This window comes from Ahaetulla prasina, chromosome 10 (assembly GCF_028640845.1).
Source record: "Ahaetulla prasina isolate Xishuangbanna chromosome 10, ASM2864084v1, whole genome shotgun sequence".
Taxonomy (NCBI): Eukaryota; Metazoa; Chordata; class Lepidosauria; order Squamata; family Colubridae; genus Ahaetulla; species Ahaetulla prasina.
This window is the reverse complement of record NC_080548.1, coordinates 4698095-4723220: the sequence shown is the minus strand read 5'-3', so window position 1 is coordinate 4723220 and position 25126 is coordinate 4698095. Positions and strand designations below refer to the sequence as shown.

At 44.6% G+C, this 25126-nt stretch overlaps 1 long non-coding RNA gene across 1 annotated transcript in view; it reads left to right on the top strand.

Moving 5' to 3' along the window:
* Positions 1-14352: 14352 nt before the first annotated feature.
* The window catches only part of LOC131204262 (uncharacterized), a 33760-nt gene continuing 22986 nt past the window's right edge, over positions 14353-25126 (top strand). The window contains exon 1 of the long non-coding RNA XR_009156564.1: positions 14353-14418. This is a non-coding gene — a long non-coding RNA (uncharacterized LOC131204262). The remainder of the gene's footprint in view (positions 14419-25126) is intronic.

The window sequence follows — 25126 nt, the reverse complement described above, 5'->3', positions numbered from 1 at the left end:
GCCTTTGAAAAGTTAAAACAGCTCTTCACTGAGGAGCTGATCCTCCAGCACCCTGACCCAGAATGGCAATTTATCATCCAAGTGGATGCCAGCGACATGAACATAGCAGCCGTGCTCTTGCAAAAGAACCCACAGGGACAATTCCTACCCTGTACCCAAGTTTCCAAGAAACTCACCGACACCGAAAGAAGGTGGGCTATCTGGGACAAAGAAGCCTACACAGTCCGCTGGGCTCCCCTCTCCAGGAGGTATTTTCTAGCAGGGGGTAAAGTGTTTTTCGAGGTCTGGACTTGTCGTGTCCCACTCCTCCTCTGACGGCTGGGTCGGGGAAGTCTGTATCAAGCATGGCCACAGAGCCTCTGCAGCTTTGCCAAAGTTCTGTCAGAGTTCTCAGGGCAGGCAGGAGTCCAAGATGTGACTTCAGCAATCTAAATTAGACTTTGCCTGACTCAAAGAATGCCAGAAAACAGATCCTTTATATAGGCCATGGGGGTGGCTCCATGACTCAGCACTTATCCAGGCCTGCCCCTCCCTTCCTTTTGCTTACATCACCTCTCCATTCTCCGGAAGTGTGGATCCGTCCACCCTCCAGCTGCCGGCAATTCCAGCTCATGACTGGCTTCAGGTTCTTCATGTTCACATGCTGTGGGGGAGGGGTTTATTTGCTCGGTTTGTCTGGGCATGGTGCCAGGACCAGGGGCTGGAGACATGCCAGGCCATTCATCTTGCTCGGTCTGTCTGGGCATGGTGCCAGGACTGGGGCTGGAGGCATGCCAGGCCCTTCGTCTGCATTATCAGTCTCTGGCTGAGATAACAGGAGATGAGAGGAGCCCGGCTGCGGAGAGGGCGGGCAGGCGAGACACAACAGGACTGATCATAAAAACCTTGAAAGTCTAAAAAACCCCAGGAAGCTGTCTCCCAAACAAATCCACTGGGCACAGTACTTCAGGGGGTTCAAATTCGAACTGAAGTACATCCCAGCGGGAAAGAATCTACTAGCTGATGCCCTATCAAGAAAGCCCCAATTCAATAGCCGCAGAGAAGAAGTTGTCCATGCAATCATTCCCTCCCTCGCAATCAGTCACACAAGTCACCACCAGGGTCCAAACCAGACAACAACCTGACTCCAGCCAGGACATGGTTCATAGTGACGGCGGCACTGAAAGCCATGCTCCTAGCCAACCCATGGTTCATAGATAATAGGGACCATGAGAAATGTCTGAAACTATACGTCCCTGCCAGCTTATGGCTAGAAGTATCACAGCGCATCCATGACTCCAGACTGGCCGTCCATTTAAGATTCTTAAAAACCCTGCATTTAGCCAGGAGGCAGTTTTGGTGGCCAAAAATGAAAGCTGATGTAGAGGACTACATGAAAAGCTGTGCCACCTGCGCTGCCATGAAAATGAGACTAAGGAAACCTCCTGGGCTCCTCCAGCAAGTGGCAAGCCCCAGCAGGCCCTGGGAAGAAATTGCGATGGACTTTATAGTTGAGCTTCCAGAGAGTGGAGGAAATATGGTCATTTGGACAGTAATCAACTTGTTTTCAAAATAAGCACATTTCACAGCTTGTTCAGGATTACCATCCACGAAAAACTGGTGAAGATGTTCATCAAATAGATCTACCAACTACATGGAATACCATGATTAGTCATCTCGGATCAAGAGGTCCAATTTACAGCAAAGTTTTGGAGACAGTTCCTGAAATCCATTGGGTCCTCACAAGGACTTAGCTTGGCTTTCTATCCGAGTACGAACGGAGCAGCAGAACAAGCAAATGCAATGGTGGAACAATATAGCAGATGGTATGTGGATTACGACCAAGAAAATTGAGCAGACCTATTGTAAGCCGCAGAGGCGGCTTACAATAACACTGTGCATAGTAGCACTGGATTAATCCCTGTCCAGGTCACCAGCGGCATGGACTTGAGGCATGACATGAACTGGGAGGCATCTCCAGTTGGGAGGATGTTTGGATTGGACCATGTGACGGACATGTGGGTGTTGGGTAGGGACTTAAACTTTCTTTTGGGTGAGGAAAACCTGGAAGCTTTCAGATTTTTCCAGATGTGCTAATATGACATCTCTAATAAAATGGAACTTTGAGGAAACTAAAGCCTCGGAGTTTTCTTTCATTGGGGGTGTTACTTGGAACCCTGACACAGACTGGGTGAAACCAGGTAACAGTAACTGTGAGAGGGATCTTGGCGTCTTAGTGGACAACAGTGAGCCAACAATGTGCAGCAGCAGCCAAAAAAGCAAATACAAGTCTAAGTTGCATTAACAGAGGGATAAAATCAAGATCAAGTGAAATACTAATACCACTCTATAAAGCCTTAGTAAGACCACACCTAGAGTACTGCATCCAGTTTTGGTCACCACACTATAAAAAAGATGTTGAGATTCTATAAAAAGTGCATAGTAGAGCAACCAGGATGATTAGGGGACTGAAGACTTAAACATATGAAGAATGGTTACAGGAACCGGGCATAGCTAGGCTAGTGAAGAGAAAGACCAGGGGAACATGATAGCAGTCTTCCAATATTTGAGGGGCTGCCACAGAGCGGAAGGGTTCAAGTTATTTTCCAAGGCATCTGAAGGCCAGATACGGAATAATGGATGGTAAGCGGTCAAGGAGAGATTCAACCTAGAAATAAAGAGAAACTCTGACAGTGAGAACAATCAACCAATGGAACAGCTTGCCTTCGGAAGTTGTGGGAGCTTCATCACTGGAGGCTTTCAAGAAAAGATTGGACTGCCATTTCTCAGAAATGGTATAGGGTCTCCTGCTTGGGCAGTGGGTTGGACTAGATGACCTACAAGGTCTGTTAATCTAATCTAATTATTTTCTTATTTATCAAGTTATATAGCCACAGCTCATAAGAAGTAACTCTGGACAGTGTATGATAGTTAATAAAAAATTATACATAAGTATATGGTATCCAAAAAGGGAAGCCACTTTCTGATTGGTGATTCAATTGTAAGGGATGTAACTTTAGGAGAGGATATGGAGGTTTTGAAAGAGGTCAGGTGTCTGCCAGGTGCTACTGCCAGCAGAGACAAGAGGTGAATTCTTAAGATAGTCAAGAATGCCAGTAAAGATTGTGATGTTGATGCTATTATACATCTTGGCACAAATGATTTGTCCCAAAAGGATGTGTTTTCTGTGCAGAATGATTTCCAGAGCTTGGGGTATGAACTTAGTAGTATAGGTTGTAGGTTTATCTTTTCAGAGGTTTTACCAGTATATAAGGAACAAAAAGGTAAAGGCCAGCATGTAGTGGAGTTTAATGTATGGCTAAAGGAGTAGTGTAAAAGGGAAGGCTTTGACTTTATTAGTCATGATGTCTGCAACTGGTCCAATGAAAAACTGTACGAAAGAGATGGATTGCATCCATCAAAGAAAGGGACTGAGTTACTTAGCAATACATTCACAGATTTTCTGGATAAACATTTAAACTGAACAGTGGGGACAGAGAATTAATTGATACAGAAAATTTCTATCCCCAGCAATCCAAAATTAATAGAGTTATTAGTGCACGTAACATAGATGTCTGTGTGGGTAAGATTATCAGCCCTGCTATCAAGCAAAACCAAGCATTTAATAGTGAGTGCCATACCATATGCACTAGTCAAACAGGTGGCAAGAAAGTAGGGGCAGTCAGGCACAACACAGGTTATGTAGACAGTAAACACAAGGTCAATCAAAATGGACTCAAATGTCTAAACACCAATGCACAGAGTATGAGGGATAAACAGGGTGAATTAGAAATTCAAATAAATGAGGGCAGATATGATATTGTTGCCACTACGGAAACTTGGTGGGATGAAATAATACAGCTAGAGGGATATAAATTATTTAAAACAAATAGACCAAATAAAAGAGGAGGAAGAGTTGCACTATATATAAGAAATAACTACATCTCTACAGAAATAGAGCACAACAATGATGAAATTTATCTTGAATGCATTTGGGTCAATATTAAAGTGGGGGGGAAATGATATTGCCATAGGTCTATACTATAGGCCACCCAACCAAACAGAGGAAGTAGATGAACTTTTTGCTAGTCAGCTAACTAAGGTATGTAGGGAGCACATCACAGTAATAATGGGGGATTTTAACTACCCTGACATCAACTGGGAGACAAACTCTGCACCAAGTGGAAGATCCAACAGGTTTCTAACAAACCTAACAGACAACTTCATTTCCCAAAAGGTAGAGAAGGGAACAAGGGGATCAGCCATATTGGACTTAGTTCTCACTAACAGAGATGAAATGATAGAAGGTGTTGAAGCTACAGGAACCTTGGGGGCAAGTGATCACGCAATACTGGAATTCAACATTATGAAAACACAAGTAGTAGAACAAAGTCAAACTAGAGTCTTGAACTTTAAGAGAGCTAATTTCAATAAACTTAGAGAGAGCTTGAGAAGGATTCCATGGATGAGAATCCTCAAGGGGAAAACTACTCAAGAAGCTTGGGAAATTTTGAAAAGTGAGATTATAAAAACCCAGTCTAGCACAATACCAATAAAGAAGAAAAATAATAAATCTCAAAAGAAACCAGCATGGATGCATAAAGAACTATCTGACAAATTGAAAGACAAAAAGGACAAGTATAAAAAGTGGAAAAAGGGACAAATAACTAAGGCAGAATATCAGCAAATAGCCTGAGCCTGTAAAGATGTAGTGAGGAAAGCTAAGGCTCACAACGAACAAAGGTTAGCGACAAAAGTAAAAAATAACAAAAAAAGCTTCTTCCAACATGTTAAAAACAAGAAAAAAGTCAAGGAAACAATTGGCCCATTGCTGGGAGAAAGTGGCAAGAAGGTGACAGGCAACAGGGAGAAAGCAGATCTACTTAACTCATTTTTTGCATCTGTCTTTACACAAAAGGAAAAAACAATCCAACCTATCAAAAACAGCACCACAGAAAACAGAATAGGAACACAAGTTAAAATAGGGGAAAAAATGGTAAGTGAGCACCTGTCTACCATAGATGAGTTCAAATCACCAGGACCGGATGGATTACACCCCAAGGTTTTGAAGGAACTGGCAGACGAGATCTCAGAACCACTGAACTATATCTTTCAAAGATCCTGGAGCACAGGGGAACTGCCAGAGGACTGGAAAAGAGCTGATGTAGTTCCCATCTTCAAAAAAGGGAAAAAAAACAGATCCAGGAAACTACAGACCTATCAGCCTGACCTCAATACCAGGGAAGATTCTGGAAAAGATAATCAAGCAACGAATAACCGAACACCTAGAAGCAAACGAAGTAATAACCAAAAGCCAACATGGGTTTGTCAAAAACAGATCATGCCAGACTAATCTCATTGCATTCCTTGACAAAATGACAAAATTAGTGGACTAGAAGAATGCTGTCGATATAATTTACTTGGACTTCAGTAAAGCATTTGATAAAGTAGACCATAACTTACTACTAGATAAAGTAGAAAAATGTGGGTTAGACAGCATCACCACCAGATGGATTCGTAACTGGCTGACCAACCGCACTCAACATGTAGTCCTCAATGGAACTACATCCACATGGAGGGAAGTATGCAGTGGAGTACCCCAAGGCTCTGTTTTAGGCCCAGTACTCTGCAACATCTTCATCAAAAACATCATTAAAAAAGGACAACAAAGAATGTTCTTTCTGCGCCAACTCAGTAAGCTCAAACTGCCCAAGGAGCTGCTGATTCAGTTCTACAGAGGAATTATTGAGTCTGTCATTTGCACCTCTAGAACTGTCTGGTTCAGTTCTGCAACCCAACAAGAAAAACACAGACTTCAGAGGATAATTAGAACTGCAGAAAAAATAATTGCTACCAACCTGCCTTCCATTGAGGACCTGTATACTGCACGAATCAAGAAGAGGGCCATGAAAATATTTACAGACCTCTCGCATCCTGGACATAAACTGTTTCAACTCCTACCCTCAAAACGACGCTATAGAGCACTGCACACCAGAACAACTAGACACAGAACAGTTTTTTCCCGAAGGCCATCACTCTGCTAAACAAATAATTCCATCAACACTGTCAAACTATTTACTGAATCTGCACTACTATTAATCGTCTCATAGTTCCCATCACCAATCTCTTTCCACTTATGACTGTATGACTATAACTTGTTGCTGGCAATCCTTATGATTTATATTGATATATTGACCATCAATTGTGTTGTAAATGTTGTACCTTGATGAACGTATCTTTTCTTTTATGTACACTGAGAGCATCTGCACCAAGACAAATTCCTTGTGTGTCCAATTACACTTGGCCAATAAAAATTCTATTCTATAAATTCTATTCAATGACTTGGACAAGGGGATAGATGGGGAACTCATCAAATTTGCAGGAATAGCCAACACTCCAGAAGATAGGGTCAAGTTACAGAAGGATCTTGACAGACTTGAACATTGGGCACGATCTAACAAAATGAAATTCAACAGTGAAAAAAGTAAGGTTCTACATTTAGGCAAAAAAACCCCAAAATGCACAGGTACCATATATGTGGTACCTTGCTCAATAGTAGTACCTGTAAGAGGGATCTCGGTGTCCTAGTTTTTTTTAAATTATTATTATTTGCATTTATATCCTGCCCTTCTCCAAAGACTCAGGGTGGCTTACACTATGTTAGCAATAGTCTTCATCCTATTTGTATATTTATATACAAAGTCAACTTATTGCCCCCAACAATCTGGGTCCTCATTTTACCTACCTTATAAAGGATGGAAGGCCGAGTCAACCTTGGGCCTGGTGGGACTAGAACCTGCAGTAATAGCAAGCAGCTGTGTTAATAACAGACTGTCTTAGCAGTCTGAGCCACAGAGTCTGAGCCCATGGAGGACAACCATTTAGATATGAGACAGCAGTGTGGAGCAGCTGCCAAAAAAGCCAACACAGTTCTGGGCTGCACAAACAGAGGGATAGAATCAAGATCACGTGAAGTGTTAATACCACTTTATAATGCCTTGGTAAGGCCACACTTGGAATACGGCATTCAGTTTTGGTCGCCACAATGTAAAAAAGATTTGAGACTCTAGAAAGAGTGCAGAGAAGAGCAACAAAGATGATTAGGGGACTGGAGGCTAAAACGTATGAAGAACGGTTGCAGGAACTCGATATGTCTAGTTTAATGAAAAGAAGGACTAGGGGAGACATGATAGCAGTGTTCCAATATCTCAGGGGTTGCCACAAAGAAGAGGGAGTCAAACTATTCTCCAAAGCACCTGAGGGTAGAACAAGAAGCAATGGGTGGAAACTGATCAAGGAGAGAAGCAACTTAGAACTAAGGAGAAATTTCCTGACAGAACAATCAATAAGTGGAATAACTTGCCTGCAGAAGTTGTGAATGCTGCAACACTGGAAATTTTTAAGAAAATGTTGGATAGCCATTTGTCTGAAATGGTGTAGGGTTTCCTGCCTGACCCTCCAAGGTCCCTTCCAACTCTGTTATTATGTTATGTTATAAAGGGGAAAAAATGCTTTTAAAAGAAAAGCTTCTGACGATCAGGCAACTCAACTGGGATCGTCAGAGGAGCCTTTTAAAAGCAATTTTTCTACCTTTTAAAAGTATTTTCTTTGGCCGAAGAGGTTGTAGAAAAAATGCTTTTAAAAGTTTTTTAAAAAAAGTTGGCCATGCCCATCCAGTCACATTACCCCCACCACCAAGCCACGCCCACAGAACTGGTAGAAACAAATTTTACATTTCACCTCTGCTGCCTAGATATGGCAGCTCTAGACTTGGGAGTAGGCCAGTGGTGGGACTCAACATTTTTTACTACTGGTTCTGTGGGCATGGCTTGGTGGGCATGGTGTGGCTTGGTGGGCGCAGCAGGGGAAGGATGCCGTAAAATTTCCATTCCCTCCCCACTCCAGGGGAAGGTTAGTGCAAAATCCCCATTTCCTCCCGATCAGCTGGGACTTGGGAGGCAGAGAATAAACGGGGGTGGGGCCAGTCAGAGGTGGTATTTACCAGTTCTCCGAACTACTCAAAATTTCCGCTACTGGTTCTCCAGAACTGGTCACAACCTGCTGAAACCCCCCTCTGGAGTAGGCGTGTCAACAGTGAGTGTGTCCAGCATGGGCCTGCAAGCAGGCAGCGGCAGCAGCAGCAGAGAGTTGCTGTGACAGGGCTCATTACAGGACCTTTTCTCATACCTAGAAAAACGTCAGCAGGGGAGCGGTATTCAACATTTCATTTACTTATTCTTAAAAATACATGTTCTTCTTGTCTTTTCTAGAAAAGTGATTTCTTTCATGATTACAGGTAGTCCTCGACTCTTGACAACTTTCTATTGCTAAGCAAGGCGATTGTTAAGTGAGTCACATCTGACTTTATGACCTTAAGAGAATCACTGCTGTCGTTAAGTAAATCACATGGTTGTTAAGCAAATCCAGCTTCTACCCCCTGATTTTGCATGTCAGAAGCCAGTTGGGAAGATCACAAAGGGTGATCACATAACCCTGGGACACTGCAACTATTGCAGACACATGCTAGTTGCTAGTTGCAGGGGTCATAAGTATGAAAACTGGTCATAAGCCGTTGTAAGTTCGAATGAGCGCTAAACAAATGATCGTAAATTGAGGATTGGCTGTATTTGTATCTTCTCAGTATTTTCTCTTCTCATATATGTGGGCATATACTTAATTTTGTATTTATTTATTCTGTCATGGTTAGGTAGTGTATATTGGGAGGTAGTGACCCTTTGAGAGCTGTATGCAACAAAATTTCATTTTAATGTATGCCAATTAGTATACATGCAACGTGACAATAAAGTTATTATTCTATTCTACATATGACTATCTAAAACGGGGTGGGGAAAATAGGCCTTGAAGCATAGTTTAAAATTATCTAATAGTAATACCACTTTCCCCCACTTTGCATCCCAAAGTCAAGGCATCTCTTGCTATTGTGGCTGATTTTAGTTGGTTTAGCTTGTCAGAGTACCTTTGTTTTTTTCTTGATTCTTATTTACATTCTGCTTTTGGTACTTTCACTACAATAAGGAAGGAAGTTAATAAATAAGCCTCCTGATTTTAAGGTTATCACTTTATAAATAACAACTCCAACCACTTGCCACTCAAGAAAACCCCACTAGCTTTTGAACTTGGCCAAGAAACTTCGCCCCTGGTCCTCTTTTTGGCTTTTTCGCCAGAATTGTGGTTCTGGCAACTTAAAGGATGAGTGTCTGCAGCAGTGGTAGGATTCAAAATTTTTTACTATTGGTTCCGTGGGTGTGGCTTGGTGGGCATGGCAGGGGAAGAATACTGTAAAATCTCCATTCCCACCCCACTCCAGGGGAAGGTTACTGCAAAATCCCCTGGGACTCAGGAGGCAGAGAATAGATGGGAGCGGGTCCAGTCAGAGGTGGTATTTACTGGTTCTCCAAACTACTCAAAATTTCTGCTACCGCTTCTCCAGAACGGGTCAGAACCTCCTGAATACCACCTCTGGTCTGCAGCCTTGTGATCCCAGCAGCTGTGAGCCTCCTGCCGTGGGGTCTTCGCCTGTAACAGGAGAGGGGGCAGCTGCAGGATCCCCAGCCACGCTTCTGCTCAGCCTGGATGAAGCCGGCTGTCCGTCGTCGTTGTCTCCTGAAACAGCTGCTCCTATCAGCCAATCTTTAAATTCTAATCTGCAATCTTTACATGTTAATCTCTATTTTAAAATTAGATAGCTCTGAAGTCTGAATTTATTTATTTATTTATTATTCGTACTTTTATACCGCCCTATCTCCCTAGGGACTCAGGGCGGTTTACAGCCATATAAAAAACATAAATATATACAAGGTAAAACATTAATTTAAAAAACTTATTACATAGGCCGAATATTTAAAATAGAGATATAAATAATAAAACCCATTTAAAACCAAATTTAAAATTTAAACATTTAAAAATTTAAAATTCTAGTCCAGTCCTGCGCAGATAAATAGATGTGTCTTAAGCTCGCGACGGAAGGCTCGAAGGTCAGGAAGTTGGCGAAGACCTGGGGGAAGCTCGTTCCAGAGAGTGGGGGCCCCCACAGAAAAGGCCCTTCCCCTGGGTGTCGCCAGTCGGCACTGCCTGGCCGACGGCACCCTGAGGAGTCCCTCTCTGTGAGAGCGCACGGTCGGTGAGAGGCATTCGGTGGCAGCAGACGGTCCTGTAAGTAGCCTGGCCCTATGCCATGGAGCGCTTTGAAGATCATTACCAGAACCTTGAAGCGCACCCGGAAGGCCACAGGCAGCCAGTGCAGTCTGCGCAGGAGAGGTGTTACGTGGGAGCCATGAGGGGCTCCCTCTATCACCCGCGCAGCCGCATTCTGAACTACCTGGAGTCTCCGCTTGTTAGTTGCCCCCTCGCCTAGATTCAGGGCTCGTTTCAGCTTTTTTAGGGATCAGGGAGTCTATGTTCTTAGTTGTTTCACAACTAAACTTTTTTTTTGGTTTTGTATAGTTTTACATAGTTCAACCTTATCACTTCTACTTCTGCCCTATGGCAGTTTTTGCAATATGCCTTCAAGTCAGTTTTTGTGACTCCTGGCAACTGCTTGGACAAGTCCCTGTCATTGTCATTGCCCCTTTCCTAGGCCTGAGAGAAAGTGACTGGCCAAGGGTCACCCAGCTGGCTTAATGCCCAAGATGAGACTAGAACTCAGGATCCCTGGTGTCTAGCCTGGGCCATTAACCACTACCCTGCACTGTCTCTCACTGCAGATTTAGTTTCAACTTATTTTCCATGTGTAACGTTCTTGAGCTACTGCAATCAAGATTATTTTATTTTATTTTATTTATTTTTTATTTTAATTTTTTGTTGTTTCCTGAAAAAAAACCACCAGGCTTTGAGTACAAGAACAGCAATACCCGTGCTTGCCACTTGATGCCATCCACTCCAGCACCCTGAGAAGAGTGTCTTTGCATTAAAACAATTTCTGAGCTCCAGATTTGAACAATATGGACAATATACTCTTTAAGGTTCCCTGGCCCCTTCTGGTATGATTACACCTCTTATTGATTTAACTGGGCTAGGCATTTGCACATCAAGTTAAACCAGTAGAGAGGAATTTTGAATTTCAGGCTCAGCCAGGGATGCAGAAAATCCCCTTGTCTCCCTAACGCAAACTTAGGGAGACATGTAGGACAAGCGATTGTCCAAGTCTTTGCAAGGATGCACCGTTGGCTCTTTGTCAGGCTTGGTCAGGTTAACAACACCTGTGCGTCACGTATGGCAAATCTAGACTGCTGACAGCCCTTTGAGGTAGGCCATGAGGTGCCATGAAACAGACACTGCTGTGATTCCAGGAATGTGACTTGATTGCTGTAGGGGGGAGTTTCCCAAACTTGGCAACTCTGAGTGAACTTCATCTCCGGAGTTCCCCAGCCAGGAAGGATAGGCTTCAATCCCCAGCCAGAATAGGTGGATGTGCTGGCTGGGGCATTCTGGGAATTGAAGTTTATCCATTTTAAAATTGGTGAGGTTGGAAAACAGTGGTATATTAACAGAATCTAAGTTTCTCTCTGCCCCCAAATCAAGGCAGGGCTATTCTGAGTTTCTTTCTCACACTTCTATTTCTATCTGGGCCAGAACTGCTTCTCCAATTTCCCTCATGGCTCTTGTATACCATTCCCAAGGTCGGCTTTACATCTACTTGGCCCTCCCTGTACCCACCTTGGCTTCATGCTCTCTGCCAAGGTGCCCAGTTACCACTATCTCTTCCACCTCTTTGTCTTTGCAAACCTAGCCATGCGTGGATGTTTTGCACTCAAGCCATTTTGCTCTGCAGCCTCACCTGACCACAACGGCTGACTATTGGCTGCCATTTGCTCCCCCTTCTAAGGTGAAAATATATGAAATGGGCAAAGTTTGGCCTCAGGGCACAGAGTTCAACACACCTCATGCTCTTTTACAAATATATATATTTGTTTTCTGAGGTTTTCGCGGGTGTTTGTATGTAGGTCTTTGGTTATTCGGGTTTTCTCCCGCGTAAGACAAAATTGAGTTAGAAAATCAAGGAGTATATGAAATCCCATGCACCACCTGCCCCACCACATACATTGGACAAACCAACAGAAGAATAAGTGCACGCATTGAAGAACACAAGAACTCAGTCAAAAAAGAGGAACCAACTTCTTCCCTGGTCCAACACCTTAAAGCCACAAGACACGATATTGACTTTAAAAAGACCAGAACTATTGCCAAAACTGAACACTTTAACAACAGAATAATCAGAGAAGCCATTGAGATAGAAAAACGCCCACACAGCATGAACAAATGAGATGATACTTCCCACCTACCAACCATTTGGAAACACGCCCTTATTGACAAACGAGTCCCTAACACAAGGAATGACACCAGACCCACACTCACAAGGTCCACACAGGATGTCACCACCACACATCCACCCAGAAAGCAGACCCAAATCCACACTAATCATGAAGCACGACCAAGGACCAGAAGCCAGACTGCAGCTGCAACATTAGCCATTTCAAACCCCTCCAATCCGTACATGCAGCAGACAGACACCCACTATGAAGATGTAGCATGACCACAAACATGAAGCCAAACAACAGCAATGCAGCTCACCAGCTCAAATCCCCCTGCAACACAGACTAATCTGAGCACAACCAAGCCCCCACCCAAACAGGACACACCCCCAGCCAATCAGAGCACAAAAAAACCCCATCCAATCAGAGCACAGCCAAGCTCCCACCCAATCAGTTCAAACCCCCACTAGCAGTTAAAAAGGAAGAAACAGCTGCAATCACACATTGCTCCCAGAAGCACGAAGCTGAAGCCTGAAGATGACAAATGAGACTTCGTCGAAACGTCACCAAGACACTTCCAATTTTACGCGGGAGAAAACCCGAATAACCAAAGACCTACACACACACACACACACACACACACACACACACACACATATATACATACGTATATGTATATGTATACGTATACGTATATATATAATAAATAAAAAATAAAGACCACTGAACTCCCCATATATTTTTCTTGGACAATCAAAGTAGCCACTTCTGGGATGTATTTTCAGCTTCTGGAGTAGCCGCTCACTCCCAGCCAGAGGTATCCTGCTTGGCTTTCCAAGATCCATCAGATTCTACCATCAAAACCTGGGGAGGGAAATCCAGGAAGACTTACCCGCAACATGCATGACATTGGCATGACTTATTCTGCACTGGTGGTGTCTTCCTCCCACAAAGATAAGCATTTTTATTGGCCCCTTGCTTAAAAATGTAGTCTCAGTTGTGGTTGTAAGTCAAGCCTGTAATGGCAATATGCTGACATTATAAATCATTTAGAGGGTCCTATAAAGCAGGGGTCCCTAACCCGTGGGCCACAGCCCACTACCAGTCCACAGCCTATTTGCAACTGGGCCGCTTGAATGGCTGGCTGGTGCGTGTGTGTGCACACAGCCCCACTTGCATGAGCATCACTGGCACTTTTGGTCCCACTCGCACGAGTGTTGCAGGCACTCTCGGCCCCACTTGTGCAAGAAAAAGCTGTTTGCTCTTGTGCACAGATGTGTACATGCCTGCCCTTCCCACAAAACCATCCCCTCTTCCCCCACCACACTTCTGGCCCACCAACCTGAAAAGGTTAGGGAACTTTGCTATACAGCACTATGAGGTTGTATATAAATCTAAGTGCTCTGCTATTTATTGCTACTTCAGCCTGCAGAGTGACTCCCCTTCCAAATGGGCTGGTGCCTGGATTGCAATCACAAACACCATCTTGATTTTTTTTGATGCCATGCCATCCCCAGGGAAGCCTCTAGCCGGTGGATTACCATCTGATATTAGCACGCCAACTTCCTGGGGGCTCAGCTGTGCCTATCTGGGTAGCAAGCCCAGGACTCTATAACCTGAGCATGAAACAAGTGGAATTATATAATCCAATAGGTAGCCCACCTTTCCGCACAAGTGAATCTGCCAGGTGTCTATTGATGTGCTTCCTGGACATTGTGTCCCATCAACTTTATGCAATGGATAATTAGATTCTTTTCATGCTATGTGAATCCACCTCTAATGAGCTCTCCTTCTCTGGCTCTTTCTTTTTTGCAGGAGGCCATGCGCTCTTCCTCCACGGCGGGTGATAGAGGATATGCCCTGGAAAAGGCTGGTCAGCCTCCATCCGGCTGCTTACTCTAGCCGCCAGGGCCTCCAGGACTACTGGATCAGCCCCCAGAGGCGCCATCTAGCCGGCAGCACAGAGCGCACATCCAGAAAGCAGTGGCTGATCCTTCCAGGAAGCACCGGTGTCTCAGATGTGGAGTCCGTCCACTGGCCGAGCTCGGGACAGTACAGGCACAAACTCATGTGAGTAGGGAGGCTGGGCTGGCAGAGCCACAGGCAACATTGGTCCTTACAGCTTATATCCCCCACACAAAAGGGCAGCTCTGAATCTTCCACCAGGGTGAGTTTGGTGCTTCCATCCACTTGGTGCTTGCTTTGTCCTCATGCTGTAGACACACCTGATGTGCTGGGCTGAAATGGAGAATTAGCACATCTGGATGTCTTCAGACCCTCACAACTAATCCAGAGGGAAATCTTCCAGCTAAATCCCACCACCCAGTTCTGCTCTAAGCTGTTGCCCTCTTCCTCATTGTACAGGCAAAACACAGGAGAGATCTCCAAAATTGGATCTTCTCCAAGAACTCCACCATCCCCTTGTGGTTATACTGGGAAAGGGGGAAGAGATTTTGCTCTTATGTAGAGGGAGGGGAGAAACAGAGAGCTTCAGTTCTGCCCCTTCCCTTCCAATGGGGTGTGTGTGTGTGTGTGTGTGTGTGTGTGTGTGTGTGTGTGTGTCCCCTGAAAAATGTCCAGCCCACCACTGTGCCTGGTCTTAGCAGAGATAAGGAGGGTGTCCATTTTCTCAGGGCAGGGAGGACCAGGTCAATCGTGTTGCACCAACAGGACTAAATGCATTGCAGCCTCTTTTGTAAATTGTAAAGGGAGAAGCCTTTCCACCTGCTCCTGGTCAGGATTCGAGTTTCCCTTCCCCATCCAGCCACAGATTCACTGCCTTGTCTAAAAGGAAGGAAGGGGCAGACAAAACTGGAGAAAGTCTTTTCTGTCCAATTCAGGAGCAAAAGGGAGCGGGTGGGTGGGATTCAGGCTCAAGTAGAATTTTGGCAAAAGAAATTTGGGTTCTTTCACTCCATCATGTCCAATCCAGCCAGCCAGCCACTCAAATGCAAATCAGCTCCTGGCAGTTGCTGGGTTACCGGCTCCTGCCTCATAGATCCTTTCAGCCTATAAGGGCTTCTTTGGGTGATGTCATGTTGCTAGCTGATGGATCATTGGCCAGAACAAGCTTGCCATTAAATATTCTGCCAAGTGGTTACCTGGATGAAGGTGGATCTGGGGCTGGACCAGTCCTGTTTCCAGGCTGTCTGATGCATTGCCACTCTACTCCCCCTTGTAATCGTGGCTCCTGGTCAGGGCCAGGGCGGGGTGATGATTGAGGGGGGAGGCTGCTAGCAACCAGGAAGGTTTGCACGTTGCAGCCAACCTTCCAGAAGAAATGTCAGGCAACGCCCCATTCTGACTCTTTCCTGGCCAGTTTGAAAACAGCCACATGCCAAAGGGTGCCCCAAGTGAGCACTTTCACAAAAAGTTTTGAAAGAGCTGGATTTTTTTGTGTGTGTATTTGTCAAGCATGTATTTTATGACAGATACAAGTATAAACATAATTATAAATACTTGAAAAGGATACGAATAAAAGAAAACATTAGGACAGGGATGGTAGGCACGCTGGTGCGCTTATGCACGCCCCTTACAGACCTCTTAGGAATGGGGTGAAGTCTACAGTAGACAGTCTAAGATTAAAGTTTTGGGGATCTGGGGAAGAAACCACTGAGTCAGGTAGTTCATTCCAGGCGTTGACAACTCTGTTACTGAAGTCGTATTTTCTGCAGTCTAGCTTGGATCGGTTTACCATCAGTTTGTATCTATTTTCTGCTCTTGTATTGTTTTGGTTGAAGCTGAAGTATTCATTGGCTGGTAGGACATTGTAGCAGATGACTTTATGTACTATGCTTAGGTCAGACTGAAGACGGCAAAGTTCTAAGTTGTCTAAGAACAAAATTTCAAGTCTGGTGGCATAAGGTATTTTGTTGTGAGCAGAGGAGTGGAGGACTCTTCTTGTGAAATATCTCTGGATTTGTTTGATTGTATTAATGTCTGATATGTAGTGCGGGTTCCAGACAGATAAGCTGTATTCAATTGGTCTGGCAAAATTTTGTATGCCCTAGTTTGCAGTTCAATATTACCGGAGAAGAAGCTATGCAAGATTAGGTTAACAACTGTTAATGCTTTTTTAACAATGCTGTTACAGTGAGCTCCGGCACTTAGATCATTTGAGATGAGTACTCCAAGGTCTTTGACAGAGTGAGAGTCGTCTGTTAGGTTGTATCCGTCCAGCTTGTATTTTGTGTTCTGATTTTTTTTTGCCAATGTGTAAGACAGAGCATTTGTTGGTTGAGATTTGGATTGTTTAACCATTCTGACACATAGTCAAGGTCTTTTTGTAGAGTAGCAGCATTGTCAAAGAGAATGCAGTTGCTTATAATATGATTGCAAAGGTCATTTATATAAAGTATAAAGAGTGTGGGTCCTAAAATGCTGCCTTGGGGGACACCACTGTTAACAGGTGCAGGGTTAGATAAGGTGTTCCCTATTTTGACTATTTGCTGCCTGTTTGATAGGAACACAGCTATCCACTTATGCAGGAATCCAGAAATTCCATAAGATTTTAGTTTTAGAAGTAGCTTGTCATGTACCACTGAATCAAAAGCTTTATAGAAGTCTATATAAATTGCATTTATTGATTTACCCTGGTCGAGTTTTGAAGTCCATATGTTTTTGCAGTGTAATAGTTGCAGGTTGCAGGACAATTTTTTTCTAAGCTTGTTAGAGAGTAGGTTGTTAGTCTCTAAGTAGAGGGTAATGGATTGGTTTATGATTGATTCCATGATTTTGCAGGTGACACAACATAATGAGATTGGTCTGTAATTATCAACTAGGCTGGGGTCACCCTTTTTGAAGATAGGGATGACCATGGCCAGTGACCATAACTTAGGTAAGGAGCTGGTTCTGAAAGATACTTCATAGATTATGCTAAGTGGTTCTCCTATAGTGGTTGAGAACTTCTTTAGGAAGTAGGCACATAATCCATCAGGGCCAATCGATAGAGATGGTTTTAGGTTGCAGAGTGTCTTTTCAACGGCATCTTCTGTGAAATTGACATGTAGTAGATTGTTGTGAGTAGTTGTAGAACAATTGGGAAATGAGGAAATGAGTTTCTGTGGGGGTCCTTCTCCCTGTGCCCTCTTGAAAGCAAGGTGAAAACTCAAGTATACCAGCTTGAAGCTTTCTAATCCACTCAACTAGAAAGGCAAGAAACAATGGATGGAAACTAACCAAGGAGAGAAGGAACCTAGAACTAAAAAAAAATTCCTGACAGTGAGAACAATTAGCAGGTGGAACAATTTCCCTTCAGAAGTTGTGGATGCTCTATCACTGGAGGCTTTTAAGAAGGGACTGGACAACCATTTGTCTGAAATGGTCTAGGGTCTCTTGCTTGAGCAAGAGGTTGGACTAGAAGACCTGCAAGGGCCCTTCCAACATGGTTATTCTGTTTTTCTGATTGGCCATTCATAAGCCATAAGATTTATCCTGGCTGCTGAGATACATCAAGAAGAACAAAGAGGGCATCTTAATACTAAAATTCATTATCCAGAATGGAGTAGGTAGAGTCTCCTGCTTGAGCAGGGGGTCAGACTAGAAGAGGTGTCTTCCAAGGTGCCTTCCAAATCTGATATTCTTTATTCTCTCATAAGAGTAAGGGCTGGGGTTCACTAAGGACCCCAAATGAGGAAAAAGATTCCCTTAATTATTTTTATTTTCCAAGGGTAGATGTGAAAAGACTTTGCAGGGAAGTGGCAGGGAAGACCAATGAGCTCATCGTAGCTACAAAATTCATCAAGGTTGGCCTTGCTTCTCTCTGCTTTCCCACCTCTTCTGGAACAGGGGGTCCCCCAAGCTCTTGGCACCTCTAAGATGTGTGGATTTCAACTCCCAGAATTCCCCAGCCAGCAAGGGAATTACAGTCATTTAGCCCAAGAGCCTGTGCATTGTCCGTTAAATAAATTATGTATCATATCACTGGAGCGCTTGGGTGATGGAGGCTCTTTCACTTCATTTCTCCAGGCAATAAGAAAACATTCAATAATTTAACATCAACCTTGTATCCAGAAAAATGCTGCCCAGGTCATTATAAATATTACTGCTGCCCTTTATAAGAACATTTTTTTAAAAAAAAAGCCTAAGCTGGCCCCAGTGATGGTGATACTTTTAAGATCACGTACTGTACTATGACATAGGGAAACAGGTGCTAGTGTTTGGACCTGGGATGCATTCTGGCTGTTTTGAAAGTCTGAACATTATATTAGTAATGCCCAGTCACAATATGCAGTTATCTTGATTCATTTTCTTGTGGCTTTCCACATGATATAAAGCTGGTGAGCCAACCCTGTAAAGCCAGAAAAATTGCTAATTGAATAACTGCATTAAGTACATAATGTATAATTGTGTCTGCCGCAGCCACACCCTCCTGAAGCAAGGACTGGATATGTTAGAAAGTACAGCTGTACATATGGACTTGAGCCAAGATGACCTTAATTGAAGAATGTTCTCTGTTCTGCAGAGAGGACCTCCAAAGTTGTGGTATCAGGGAGACCGATAGATGTTTTCTGAAGGAGCAAGAAAGGTAGACTCTCCAGGTTAGCAGAAAGCACATCAAAGCAAAGAGGTGAACTACCATCTGCTCTTTGGAGAGAAAAAAGCAGACCTGGGGGAAGGAACAAAGAAGGGAGGGAGGAACAAACACATTGTGGTTTGAAGCCACTGAATGAAGAGAGTCCCATTGGGCTATGGTAGCCAAAAATCAGGACTCTGGTCACACCTCTGCAAATGTGCAACCAGTTTCCTGATTTTCTGCAGTTTCCATGAGCAGGATGCTAAACAAGAAAGAAAGTTCAGCAAGGGCTTCATGAAAACTGGTTTCAACCATCTCTTGGTCAACTTTGTTATAATGCCCCCACTGTCTGGCTCTTGCAGGTGAGACTTGCTCAACCTGAGCTGTATGTGAGTCATACAGCACCACCCAGGTTGTATGGAACAATATGTTGGTGACAACTACTAGTTCCTTCACTGCCACTTCTGAAAACAGACACTCCTGCAAGAACTTTAGGGCACACCTGGGGGCCTGCATAAACCTGCATTAGCCAATTTAGTCTAATGGTGAAGATGCTGGCCTAGAAAGCAGAAGTCTGTGAGTTCTAATCCAGCATTAGGCATGAAAGCGACTGAGTGACACTGAGCCAATCCCGCTCTCTCAGCCCAACCCACCTTACAGGGTCGTTATGGGGAAAATAGAAAAAAAAGGAGTATTATGTATGTTCACCACCTTGAGTTATTTATAAAGTAACAAAGATGGGATAAAGACAAAAAAATAAAATAATAAAACAAAACAAAACAAAACATCCTGAGATGGTAGCAATGGAAATTCTGGTTCTAATTTTGGTTGTAAATTGAAGTCTACTCTTACCACAGTATTAGCATTCTCTGAAGAGACCTACAGTTAATGCATGTTTAAAAATTAAATAATAAAATAAAGTAGCTCTTTCTAAAGACCACCAAACCTGCTTTTATAAGGAATCCATGCAAAAATTAAGCAATTTTGGGAAGTGTCTCTTAGGCATTGCAGAGCAAAGATACCAAGAGTCAGAAGTCTCTGCAAATGGAGCCCAGACCCCCTTAGGCAGAGGTCTTCAAACTTGGCAGCTTTAAGACTTGTGGACTTCAATTCTGCGAGCTGAAGTCCACAAATCTTAAAGCTGCCAGGTTTGGAGACCCCTGCCCTTAGGGGACAGTTCCCATAACTTCAGGACTAGATGATGGAGTGCCTGTAGTGGTCACTAGGAGCTGGACAGCTTGCACCCTTTGCTATGTCAGCAATCCCATCCTTGATTAATTATTGCTAGTTTTTATGTTTGGAAGAGAGTGAACACCTTAGTGGCCTCCGCTGTGAGCTGGGTTAAGATAAGGTCATCTAAAGGATATGCCATTGAAAAGGGGTACCTGCGGATGTTTGCACTATGGTTATGGGCAGGGGTGAAATCTATTTACTTTCCCTACCAGTTTGGAAGTGCATGCACCACGCATGTCACATGTGTGCACAGACCCTCTGCGCATGTGCAGAGGGTAAAAAACAGGTTACTTCTTGGTTAAAACCAGGAAGTAATGACGACCAAATGGGTGGCGGAGCTCATGCCGCCATTGCTACCAGTTCTCAGAACCACCTGCCACCATCGCTACCAGATTGGCGGAACCGGTCTGAACAGGTAGCATTTCACCTCTGGTTATGGCGCTTGAAGGGCCTGTTGCGTCTACCCCAACAGGCAAAGTGGCCCTTCCAGACATCGGGAATTTTTAATGAGTATCATTCTGCAGATCAGACCTGCATTTTTCTCCACTGCTTTGTCCCCAGAAGGATCCTTAAGATTCCTTTTAAAAAGTCACCCCAAATTCACCACAATCATGAGCTGCCGCCCTATGCAAAAGAGTGTTGTGTCTCGTCCAATCTCACCACAGCCAGGGTCTTCTTATCTGCTTCCGAACACGGAGGAATGTTCTAGTATGCCTCCCGGCCCCAGCCCTGGCTCCATGCCCAGACAGGCTGAAGAGGAGGAAGTATCTCCAGCCCCCAGCTCTGGCTCCATGCCCAGGCAAACGGAGCAACTAGACCCCTCCCCCTCCTCCACAGCATGTGAGCCTGAGGGAGGTCAATTACCAACAGCTGCAGACTGGAGTGACCCTCGTGTCAGAAGACTTGATAGACGAGGCAACAGAAGGAAGGGAGGGGCAGGCCTGGATAAGTGCTGAGTCATGGAGCCACACCCCATGGCCTATATAAAGGATCTGCTTTCTGGCATTCCCTGAGTCAGGCAAAGTCTAAACATATCTTGCTGAAGTCACTTTCTGGTCTCCTGCCTGCCCTGAGGACTTTGCTAGGACTTTGGCAGAGCTGCAGAGGCACGCCTGATTCGGATTTCCCTGACCCGGCCGTCAGCGGAGGAGTGGGACACGACAAAGAGGCTGGTACGGATGGAGTGCCATTCTTTCACATCTGGCTCCTGGACACACCTGCTTGGCTCATTACCTTCTGCCTCCCACATGGCATTTGTGTGGCGCTACTCGTGCACTGGTAAGATGCAGAACAGAGCAGGCCTGACAGCCTGGGGGAGAGAGGGAGAAGCAGCAGCCGGAGGACATGCTATTTTGGCTACCAAGCGGCACTAGAACAGCCAGTTGCCTACACGTGAGAGCAGGTGGCTCTCTGAATTACGGCATCAGACTTTGTAGCAGATGGGCTGGAGGGGGAGAGGCAGCTAAGGGGGAGGGGACCTCACTAAGCCAACTCCTCAATAAATACTACACAACCTCCCAGCTCCCTGCTGATCTGAAATTGACATTGTTAACTGGTCTCCCAGTCCCACCGGGAAGAGACTGAGCTGCAGCTCCGAAGAAGGAAGGAGGTTTCAGTGGCGCCCTCAGCCCTTCCTCTTGAGCTCCAAGCTCTTTGTTGCAGAAAAGGATTTGCCTTTTCCTCCAGGGACCTTATTTCCATGTTCAGGAGAAGGAGCTTTGAAGATTTTAACAAGGTTGAGCCAAGATTCCCAGCTAGGTTTCAAAGCACCCGGAAGAGACGGCAAGGCCAAGGAGCAAATCACCCGCTTTGTGTACACTGCATGGTTGCTGGTTGCGGTACAAGCACGCAATCATTATCAAATCATCAGCATCTGGGTGTAGTCCTGTGCAAAGTCCATCTTGGTGGTGAATGGCAATATTTAAAAGCCCCAAAGCTCTGGAAACAAAAGGCTTCTTCTCTGCATTTCAGGGGGGAAAAGCCCCACCATGCGGAATTCCTGTCTGAGCTGGATACAGCCCTGGTTATTGCTGCAATCTTCCCCTGATCACAAGGAAGCAGCAATCAAATCATTGTGGATCTTGCTGAAAAGGTTGGACTGCACTTCCCAAAATTCCTAGCCATCTTGGGAACGGCAGTTCTATAAATCTGGAGCATGCAGATTGGGCAAAGCTGTTCAAAAAGTTGGTTTGGTAAATTGGACTTCATGGTACTGCAGTGGAAACCAAACCAATGAAAAGGCAATTTTCAACAGGAGTATTTCCGCCTTAACTTAACCACTGGATTCCTGTACCTAACCCAGCTGGAAACAAAACTCCAGATTAAAACCTTTTCTACTGCATTGGTCCCAGTGATGGCTGTGTTGTGTTGTGTTTTGTCCAAAATGTGGTCAACACGATCTTGGTGGGATTCTCTTGCACCTTTACCTTTTCCTTTCTGTGGGCAGTTCTTTGATCATAGGTGGTTTCTACTGTCAACCCTTTTTTTTGAAGCACCTGTCCCCTCCCCCAGCCCACACCCATCCCCAATACCCTTGTACCTGGTAACTTCCAGTATGGTACATCCTATGTTGATTCAGTAAGAGAAGGAAAAAACCCCACACAATTTTACCATCTTTCATAGCTCTCTCACAGGAAGGATGGATGGAAGGAAGGAAGGAAGGAAGGAAGGAAGGAAGGAAGGAAGGAAGGAAGGAAGGAAGGAAGGAAGGAAGGAAGGAAGGAAGTCCACCTTTCTGTTGCTCCATCAATGAACTTGTAAGAAAAAGAAAAGTTGATAGAACTCTTGACAATTTCACATCTTTAATTTTTTTTTTAAATGTCCAGTTTCATCAGTCCATCCACCCTAGATGAAATGGTGTGGGAGGGCAGAACCCACTGACCAAAGAGGGGACTTTACTGCCACAGGAGCCAGCTGGAGGGGTGAAGTTTGACTACAGTGAAATGAAACTGAACAAGCATTCCAACTGCCTTAGCTGAGCCAGCATAAGAATCCACTTTCCACTTCCTCCACTTTTCTACTTTTGATACAGCTGGAAAATGCAGGCTGTGAGTCCTTTTTTATCAATTTGAGCAAGTAAAGCAAGTAAATTCAGGTCTTCCCACCTTCACGAAATGGCTAGTGAGACCTGCTGGTTGTGTGATCAGCCCATTGGCTAAGTCATAAAGAGTACTTGGAATCTTGGGGTTTCAGTTGCAGCCAACCCAGGCAAATCTCATTCACCTTACAAGAAAAGAAATACTGATGATTCTGTACATGCTGTTCCTGCCTTGGGGGGAGGGCAAAACCTTTCAGTAGTGACTCCTGCCATTTGGGACGCGCCCCCCCCCCCGCACCAAAGATTCTGCAGGCCCCTACCTTCCTAGCCTTCCAGAAAGTTGGAGACCAGGCTTTTCCCTCAAACCTTGCAATGATTGTATATAGGTAGTCCTTGACTTACAACAATAATGGAGCCTGGATTTTCTGTCATAAATCATGACGGTCATAAGTCAAGGCACCCCTGTGACCGACCTGACTTGACAACTTTTTGTGGTTGTTGTTAAGTGAGCACCATAGTTGTTAAGTGAAGCAATAATGAATCTGCATACAGATGAGAGGTTGAACAACTAGCCTTGTAGTGCAATCAGAACAATCTGGAAATAAATACACTCAAAACCGTAGAAATTATGGTAGATTTTAGGAGAAACCCTCCTGTACAACCATCTCTTACAATACTTGACAACACAGTATCAACAGTAGAGACCTTCAAGTTTCTAGGTTCTATTATATTGCAAGATCTAAAATGGACAGCTAACATCAAAAACGTCATCAAAAAAGCACAACAAAGAATGTTCTTTCTGCGCCAACTCAAAAAGCTTGAACTACCAAAGGAGCTTCTGATCCAGTTCTACAGAGGAATTATTGAGTCTGTCATCTGCACCTCTATAACTGTCTGGTTTGGTTCTGCAACCCAAGACAGACACAGACTTCAGAGGATAATTAGAACTGCAGAAAAAACAATTTTATTTATTTATTTATTTATTTTTCAAATTTTTATACCGCCCTTCTCCAAAGACTCAGGGCGGTGTACAGCAGATAAAACACCCATAATCCAAAAATTTAAAATACAATATCAAGTTTAAAAATCTAATTCGATGGCTGTAAGTTAAAAATATTAATTAAGAAAATTACAAAAATAAAATAAAACCCCTATTTAAAAATCCACTAAAAACCCACAATATTAAAATCAATCAGGCCAGCCCTGCTTGGTGAAAAAAGAAGGTCTTGAGCTCGCGCTTAAAGGTCCAAAGATCAGAGAGAAGACGGAGTCCCACCGGCAAATCGTTCCACAAGGCCGGAGCCCTCACAGAGAACGCTCTTCCCCTGGGGGCTGCCAGCCGACATTGGTTGGCTGACGGTACCCTAAGGAGGCCCTCTCTGTGAGAGCGGACTGGACGCACCGGACGATGGGAGGTAACTGGCGGCAGCAGGCGGTCCCGTAAGTATCCCGGTCCCATGCCATGGAGCGCTTTAAAGGTGATAACCAGCACCTTGAAGCGCACCTGGAAGACCACCGGCAACTAGTGCAGCCTGCGCAGGAGAGGTGTTACATGGGAGCTACGAGGTGCTCCCTCAATCCCCCACGCGGCCACATTCTGTACCAGTTGGAGCTTCCGGGTGCTCTTCAAGGGGAGCCCCATGTAGAGAGCATTGCAGTAATCCAGACGGGAAGTAACAAGGGCATGAGTGACTGTGCATAGCGAGTCCCGATCCAGGAAAGGGCGCAATTGGCGAATCAGGCGAACCTGATGAAAAGCTCCCCTGGCGACGGCCGTCAGATGGTCTTCTAAAGACAGCTGTGCATCCAGGAGAACGCCTAAATTGCGCACTGATTCCCTGGGGGCTAACGATTCGCCCCCCACAGTCAACAATGGGGTTAGTTGATTGTGCCGGGACGCTGGTATCCACAGCCACTCCGTCTTGGATGGGTTGAGTTGGAGTCTGTTCGTCCCCATCCAGACCCGAACGGCCTCAAGACACTGAGTCATCAGATCAACGGCTTCGTTGAGGTGGTTCGGGGTGGAAGTGTACAGCTGAGTATCGTCAACATACAGCTGACAACTCACCCCGAAACTATGTATGATCTCCC